Here is a 9,530-nt window from a genome sequence, read left to right as displayed (position 1 = left end):
TCCTAGTTTAAGTGGAAAACATCCTCACTTTCATCTTGGTTTTGAAATGGTGTTAGAAAAAGGGGATGAAAGTTTCAATGTATGAGGAAACTATCATTGTGCTTAGTGGTTGTGATGTTAAGGAATGAATTGATAATCTAAAAATGATGCACGCTTAGGCTATGAAAGCTCCAATGAGATGAGAAATCCTTGGGTATGAAGAAAAAATCTACTAAAAGATGTAGTGAAGAGAACTTGTGTCAATGTGATAAAAAAATACCCTATGTGTACCCTATTTGATCAATGTAAGAGTCGTATTTTTGCTTAATTTAAAAGAAATGAGTTTGATCAAAGGCTTGGGGGAGTACGATTATCTTTGAAAGACATCAGTAAAGGTGTGGAAGAAGGGAGTTCTTCCTTGGCTAAATAGTCTTATGATAATGAGACTGTCCAATAAGCACCACATCACACTACTCTATATCCTTTAAGAAAGTGATCCCTAGATACATTGTTAGAGCTTCAGACTCATTATTAGTTTTATGGCCTAATCCCAAAGTGAATTTTATTTTCTAATTTCCTTGAGGTCCTTGAATGATCCCTATAAACTCATTATCCCCCTGCATGCTTCAACAATCTCATAACGTTAAGCTATGCCACATATTTTGATTGGATGCAAAGTTGGTTACGTGTTTGTATATGATTTGATTAAGTGCTCAAATTTAGACTTGGAAAGGGTAATCCACCCAAGATCCTAACTTTCATGTTATTGTAAGCTAATATTTTTATAACCAAACCTTCTTTCCAACTATGAATAAAGTAAAAATTTCATGCATGAGAAGAGTTTTATCATGATCTAAGATTTGTGGAAGGTGGAGAAATATCCTTAGGGATTTCATCCAATTCCAAATTGACATAGATTATGAAAAAGTTGATAAAGTCTTAAATTGATGGAAACTCTCACCATTATATTTCCATAACTAAAAAATAAATGTTACAAGATTCAATGAGTTATTCATACCTATCAATACATAGAAGTTATACCATACCTTATCTTAACAAACATTATATGTCCAAATATACACCTACATAAAAATATACACATCTTGGGTTGGCCTAATGGTTAAGAGCATGTGTTTCCTCCTAAGAGGTCACAGGTTCAAAACCAGAGGGGGGTAGAGTATGTATGCCTTCGTAGACTTAGCAGTCAAATCACTGCGTGGAGGTGGGTCCCTTGTCCCACAAACAAGGGGGTCTCATACACAAATTTGGTGTCTAGCTTGGTAGTGACCTTAAAAATGGATAATAATAATAATAACAAATTAATTATGAAAAAATTATGACAACTAGCATATTGTTTAACTTATAAAGAATAAAGAGAGTTGTTTCACATCAACATTAATGATCTCTTTTTCCAATCTTTCTTGTTTTTTTCCACTTTAAACTTGTGCTTTCCAATAAACTGTATTCATATAACATCTAGAAAATTCTAATAATTTATAATAATGATAATAATAATAGTTTAATTTCTTAAAATCACATACACCAAATTGATATATGAAACTTTTTTAATTGTGGGATAAGAGACCCGCTTCCACACAATAATTTCACAACTAAAATTTATAAAAATGTAAATAAATATTTTCAATTTTGTAAAAATGTATATAATTTAAAATAATTACATAGTTTTCTCTAAAGTGACTTTATGCTATTTAAAATATGTTTTTGAATGCATAAATAAATTCAACCTCCTAAAAAAATTCATTATACACTCAAATTTTATAAATTAAACAACTTAAAAACTAATTTTATATTTTATAAATTAAACAACTCACCCTAATTTTCACCCTAATTTTGTAAAAATCTCAAAATTTTAATTAAAATTGTTTTAAAAAAACACAAAATTAGTTAAACTACTAAATTAATAAATATCAATTAACTCATCATTATCAATAATTCAATAAAAATCAAAACTTATAGCCCACCTGACGATAAACCACTTAAAACCCATTGTCACCCATCATAAAAAAACAAAACAATCCAGGAAGGCAGGAAAGAGTCATTTTCTTTTTCCTGTTATGGAATATTACGTCCGGATGTCACAAATTTGCAGAATTTGGTTAAATTTAAAAAAAATAAGATCAGAATGATAAGATGTTTAATATTTTTTTTTTAACCGTGGAAATGGTTTCAGCATCAAAATTTTGAAGTTTGATAGGTGCAATCTAAATTTCTAAAAATTTCTGTTAAATTTTATTATAATCTTGCCAAAATTTCTATTATTTTTCAAGCTAATATATGGGTTCTTTAGCCTATGCCTCAAAATATATATATCTCTATATATAATCAATGCGTACTCGTTGAAACATATATATTTAATAATCCTAGCGGCCTCTCTTTGTACCTTTTGGGACAATTGCTATATATATTCTAGCAATTGTCCCAAAAGGTACAAAGAGAGGCTGATAGGATTATTAAATTGGAATTGTTGAATTTTTTTTAGAAAAGTTAATTGGTTTCTGGAAAGCCTTTTCTTCTTGGACCAGATCATTGTGCAATTACTTTTCTTTAGATGTTTTATTTATATCTATATTACAAGGAACACATTGAATGTCTGATTTCATTTCTGCTATCCTTACTAATATCCTTTTCGTGCCTTTTCTTGATCAATTTGATGAAATATTCCATTATCCTTTGATCAAAGTCCTCACCTGCATATTAGTGTACATCTTGTTAAGTTCAAAGCTCGAAAGCCAACAAAAAAAGTCAATGATAACCACCTATTCAAATTCGTAATGTAAAACTACTAGACGAAGTTTAGACAGGTTACCTCCAAGATGGATATCACCATTTGTAGCTAAAACCTCAAAAACTCCATTGTCAATAGTCAGAACGCTGACATCAAATGTGACACCACCAAGATCAAAAGCAACAATATTTTTCTCTCCACCCTTCTTGTCCAAGCCATAAGCTATTGCTACATTTATGGGTTCGTTGATAATACGAGCTACATTCAAGCCAGCAATAACACCAGCATCCTTCATTGCTTGGCGTTGTGCATCAATAAAATAAGCTGCGCAAGCCCACAAGTTAATAGTCACAATGCAATCAAGAATTGGTTACCCACAACCTCACAAAAAAAAGGTTGAAAAGAAAGCATACCAGGGACAGTCACCACAACATCCTTTATAGTCTTGCCAAGTAATGCTTCTGCAGTCTCCTTCATCTTAGTCAAAATCATAGCACTAGTTTCCTTAGGGCTGAATACCTTTGTCTCTCCATCTCGTACCTGAACTTGAATATAAGGTTTCCCATCTTTGTTCACAATCTTGTACAGTACCAGTTTCATATCCTTCTGAACTTCTTTGTCTTTAAACCTATATAAAACAAATGTTTTCATTTAATTGTGCTCATCAAGTAAAAGTTTTAAATCATTTTCTTGAAGTTTGGACAAGGTAGAAATCAAACCCTGATCTGACCCCAACCAGAATGTTGCTCGACCCCTGACTTAACATGCCAATTTCATGACTGGCACCCTTGTAGGTTCAATATCAGGGTGAGAATTGGACTTGCAATAAATATAATTGTCTAGTGAATGGGCAAATCAGAGATCAGAGTGACGAAGACCATACAAAGATAGATTGGGTGAGTGGACTCCATTATTAAAATTGAAAAAATTGAAATAGGAACTATGCGTTTAATTTCCTAGAAATACATGTTTACTTGAATATTAAACAAACCTAATCATATTTTTAATATTTCTTATTTACCACCATAATCATATCTTTAAAACTTATTTTATATTTTAGCAATCATAATAGTCACCTCACAGAAAAAGAGAAAAATAGAGACTCCGCCTTCTATTCTATTCTAATTTATACTTTATATGATGTTCTCAAAAGCCGTGAAAAACAAAAATGCTAATTTCATAAAAGTATAACGTATAAACTATGTGATGAAATTTAAATTTAATTGAGGCAGAACAACCATAAATTAATATCTAAATTATGTTATGAAATAATTAACATGTATATTATATGATGAAATTTTATTATAGTACATAAATTGACTAATTATTACCATGCACCTACCTGCACATCAATATAATGGTTTGTGTTAACAGACTCGAGTGACACAATCAGTCTTACCACAAACATATAAGATGTTCATAAAAGTGGCTACCACAAACATATAATATGTTCGTAAAACTGGCTGCGTATGTGTGGTTGATTGCAGTAAATTTTTCAGATTAGTCCATTTTCAAACCATGTGATAGCAAGTATTGCCTTCAAAACAGTTAATCGGAAACAATTAAACAAACATGTTGAATTCTTAAATCAGGGAGAGGTTTGGACTAACATAAGAATAAATAAATATAATTAATGATTTAAAAATAAAATTAAAAAATAGCGGCGATTCGCTTGTCATTTACCATTTAAAACCACGAAAACCTTTAACTAAAACCACAAACTACCATTTAAAACCACGAAAACCTTTAACTAAAACCACAAACTATTTACGGGCGCACCTGAGAGATTTCTGGAATAAGGACTGAGTGATGTCAGGCGAAATTTGAGCCATAGATTTCCAGGTGAGTGATTTCGACCAAACCTGTCACGCCCCTACACCTGCGGTGATCTTCCAACCGCTTGTAGCGAGGTGCAGCACCACTGAACGCGTTCTTTTTAACAATACTAACGTTTATGGACTACGCCTACTCCAACATAGACTTACTTTAACTTATGTTTTCTTGCAACCAAGTAAAGAGTTATCCTTTATACTTTAAAGAAGACCATTCTCACTCATTAACCATGTACAATAAAACGAGAACATCAACACTACACGAGTATAAAGGGAGGGGCAACTCCCGGTAAAGTCTGCCCAACAATATATTATAACAGCTTCTTCAATTTTACAATACAAGTGTGCTTGACAAACTTCAAGCCAACACTTAGAATAATTTTACAACAGGCATAGAACAGCCTTATACATCATCATATGCACCCTTGCACAAAGAAGAATGCCCACCCGGGCCACCTATCTTACTTTGTCAAGTCCTGCACACAATCTGCACATAACTCCCACCTCGGCACGCTTGCCTCACCCAAACCGCACTTAAGTCAAAACCTGCACCTTAGAAGTGCTACGCATGAGGTATGCGCAGCCCCCTTTTACCCCTGTGCTGTTTTACCCCTTGTACGAATGGATAGTGCGAAGTTACTTGTCTCAAATGAGGAGCAGCCACTCTTTATTTATACGCTCCACATCCTTGTACATAACCTTTGGCCGACCTTCTAATCATTAATATGAATGCCCTCACGTTTATGCTTTGTGGTGTCGGCTTGGTATATTTTATGTTCAACGCATCAACGCATATAAGCCTTCTCTACGTGCTCTCATAATATATACGCCCAAGTGTAACAACACTTAGCCACTTTTGTGAGTTCTCCTTTTGTCGCATCTTTTGTCACGTTTCTGTCGTAAACTCGTCGCACAACCGTAGCCCCGTCACACTCTGCCCGCACGCGTGCCCACGTGCCCGTCCGCGCGCCCGACTCGCCTTCGTGCACGATGCGCTCGGTGCTCCGCAGCTCGGAGGCCTTACGTTCTCCTCCACCTGAAATCTTTGTCGTCCTCGACAACATATCATCAACCATGATATGGTCTCCTCCACATAAGGCAAACATCACCACAACATATGTAGAACCACTGTCATCTGCAATATGTGGTCCAGGTGTGTGTCTCCTCCAAAGTGAAGAGATCATCTCATCAAACCGACTCTCGATGTGCCACATCTAGGTCCATGAAGCAACCCTTCATCATATCTACAATGTGCCATCCCTCAAGTCTGCCATCGAACAAGTATGCACTTGTCTCATCTATCCATGTGCTGCCCATGATCCTTGATCAAATCAGCTCCCATGTATAGAAAGTCGTTGAGTCTCGGCTCGACCCATGCTCAAGTGTATCACCAAAGCATCATCACCATCATTGTAACTTCATTACCTCAAAGTGCCTCTTATCGATCCTCTACATCAAGTTCTCCCAAGCCATGTCCATGCACTTTGAAAGTATGCATCTCATACTGCATCAAAGTCATCTAACCTCAGCTCCTCAATGCATTAGACCTTTAAGTCCACCATACATGAAGTCTCTAAAAGTCACAATAATCTCATGTCCTCATGAGCTCCATGAGCCATCTCCAACCAACATCTCAGCAAGCATACAATATGCCTCAGCTCCCCATGTAGTAGGAATGCTCCATAGCTGCTCACAACTCCATCCAAGTAATCAACTCTCGATGTGCCCCATTCAGGTCCATGAAGTCCTCTTCATCATCTGCAATGTGCCATCCTCAAGTCTCCAATCTTATCAACTCTTGATGTGCCCCATTCAGGTCCATGAAGTCCTCTTCATCATCTGCAATGTGCCATCCTCAAGTCCCCATGTCACACTAGCAAGTCCTCCTGCATAACATTCCTGCCCTAGCACCTTGTTTGGATGTCCCTTGACATCTCTACAAGTGCTTCCACACAATGTCCTTGCATAGGTCTCTACCATGCTTCATGTCTTCAAGTCTCCAACCTGATGTCCATGACTAAGCTACCCATGTAGTCCAACCAAGTAGACACATCACAACATCTGGCCATCTCATCCAAGTCTTCAAACTTCGGTTTAGTGAACTCGGTCACTCAACCATCTCACCATCGTGTCATCATGTCATGAGTCTCTTCATCATAGCTCCTCCACCAAAGTGTCCATCAAGACTATCTCTTGGTCTCGACCATGAGAAGTCCACTCAAAACATCACAAGTGTGTGCCCTCCTTAACCTGTCCATGAGTCATGCCGGGCACTTAGCCAATTCATGTGGCTAAAGCATGACTCATTCTTCCACAACGATCATCAAGTTCCACCCTTGTCCTGGGTCCTTGCACCTTTCATCACAAGGTCACAAGTAACCCCAACAAGTTCTTCAACAACTGACAATCCTTGCTTCTCCATACAAGGTTCCATCATAGTCATCCATGGTAAGATGTCCTCTTGCCTTGGCAAACTGGCTTTGCTCTTCCCTGCACATGGTCCATCTCCCAAATGCTCAAATGAAACACAAGTATCATCACTTATTTCCTCATCATGAGGCTCCTCCATGTGAGTGACCTCATCCATCCATGTTGACAAACTGCACAATCCTGGTTCAACTTGATCAGCCTCAAGTTCATCCTCCATCGTAGTCATGCCTGCAACATCTTCATCACAGAAGGGGACAACAATAGCCTTGTTTCCCTTTAAGAATTCTTGTCCAAGTATCACATCGAAGTGATTCATCTCCATCACTATGAAGTCCAACTGACCCTTCCATTCTTTCATCTGTACAGGTACATCATGTACCAAACCTGCCACCTTAGCTCTAGAGTTCATTGCCCTGACCTCCAGCCCAGTCTCTTTTGCTAACTGTGTTGTCATAAAGTTATGTGTAGCACCCGTGTCTACTAGAGCTTGAATGGCCTTGCCATAAACCATCAAGTCTACGAAACCCAGACTGTTCTCCATAACCTTATCTGCACCTGCTTCACCTGTCACCAGCTCCGACCGAGCTCTGATACCAACTGTCACGCCCCTACACCTGCGGTGATTTTCCAACCACTTGTAGCAAGGTGCGGCACCACCGAACGCGTTCTTTTTAACAATACTAACGTTTATGGACTACGCCTACTCCAACATAGACTTACTTTAACTTATGTTTTCTTGCAACCAAGTAAAGAGTTATCCTTTATACTTTAAAGAAGACCATTCTCACTCATTAACCATGTACAATAAACCGAGAACATCAACAATACACGAGTGTGCTTGACAAACTTCAAACCAACACTTAGAATAATTTTACAACAGGCATAGAACAGCCTTATACATCATCATATGCACCCTTGCACAAAGAAGAATGCCCACCCGAGCCACCTATCTTACTTTGTCAAGTCCTACACACAATCTGCACATAACTCCCACCTCGGCACGCTTGCCTCACCCAAACTGCACTTAAGTCAAAACCTGCACCTTAGAAGTGCTACGCATGAGGTATGCGCAGCCCCCTTTTACCCCTGTGCTGTTTTACCCCTTGTACGAATGGATAGTGCGAAGTTACTTATCTCAAATGAGGAGCAACCACTCTTTATTTATATGTTCCACATCCTTGTACATAACCTTTGGCCGACCTTCTAATCATTAATATGAATGCCCTCACGTTTATGCTTTGTGGTGTCAGCTTGGTATATTTTATGTTCAACGCATCAACGCATATAAGCCTTCTCTAAGTGCTTTCATAATATATACGCCCAAGTGTAACAACACAGCCACTTTCGTGACTTCTCCTTTCGTCGCATATTTCGTCACGTTTCTGTCGTAAACTCGTCGCACAACCGCAACCCCGTCGCACTCTGCCCGCCCACACGCCCACACGCCCATTCGCGCGCCCGACTCGCCTTCGTGCACGATGCGCCCGACGCTCCACAGCTCAGAGGCCTTACAAAACCACTCCCTAGGTCACTCCTTAACATAAATTCCGTTAAACTTGTGGCACCGAAACTCCATTGATTTGGGGGACTGATAATGTGGACCGTCAATTCTGTGGCACATGCTGGAACGATAATCATGTCTTTTGGGTTCACTTTGTTTAATAACCCTTACCGCCTTTCAATACGTCTTTGAGCTGCTAGCTGTAATTAGTTAGAAGCGAAGTGAAAACTTTTCAATTTTTTTCCATCTCTCCAAGTTAGAATATTCAATCCTACCGCACCACCTGCAAAGATCAAAGTGATCTAAGTTGCATTGTTGCAAGTTAATATTAAATGCAATATTGCATCTAGTTAATGGTTTTGCCACTAAAATAGTGCATCTGGTTAATGGTATCTAGTTTCAAATATTCTCGTCGATCATTGTTTTTCCACATGAAAACCCCAGACTTCGTCACGGCGTAAGCAAGCTGGCATACTGTTGGAGATCCCTGGTATTCTTGTGCATACTCTTGGCAGCCTTCTTCCTGGCCAACGCAAATACGACAACATCCATACCATCCTCATTCATATAAATCTCGATATTCACCTCATCCTTGCAAGGCACAATAAAATTATACATCCTCGAGATTAGATCATGCCTGCTCTCGAGTTCCATGGTCCCCAAGAAGCCCAGGCAATATCGGCGCCCGCTGGCATAAAACTTGAAGACATTTTGTTCTTCTCTCAGCAACAGGGGAGTATCATTTCCGTGCCCGGTACCTAATGGACTAAAATTTTTCTCAAAGATCCCGTCCTTCGGATCTGCTCGTTTTGCCGTCAGCCCACAAAGTAATTGACGACAAAAGCGATCAGAAAAGTGATGCAAAAGAACTCTAGGCGGTAAGACTGAGGGCCTACGGGGATTAGAGTTTTTACATAATAAGTAATAAGGCCAAGTTCAATGCACACCATAATTTGGAGGTGAAAAGAAAGTAACTCAAACAATATTTGGAAAAAACAGTTAAAGTGTAGTGCATGTTTATTAGATAATACTTCAAATCAAT

Source organism: Pinus tabuliformis, chromosome 2_1 (genome assembly GCF_031772625.1).
Source record: "Pinus tabuliformis cultivar Carrire ecotype Pingquan chromosome 2_1, CPIR1, whole genome shotgun sequence".
NCBI classification, from domain to species: domain Eukaryota; kingdom Viridiplantae; phylum Streptophyta; class Pinopsida; order Pinales; family Pinaceae; genus Pinus; species Pinus tabuliformis.
The sequence above is the reverse complement of the archived record's forward strand: the minus strand, read 5'-3'. Positions refer to the sequence as shown.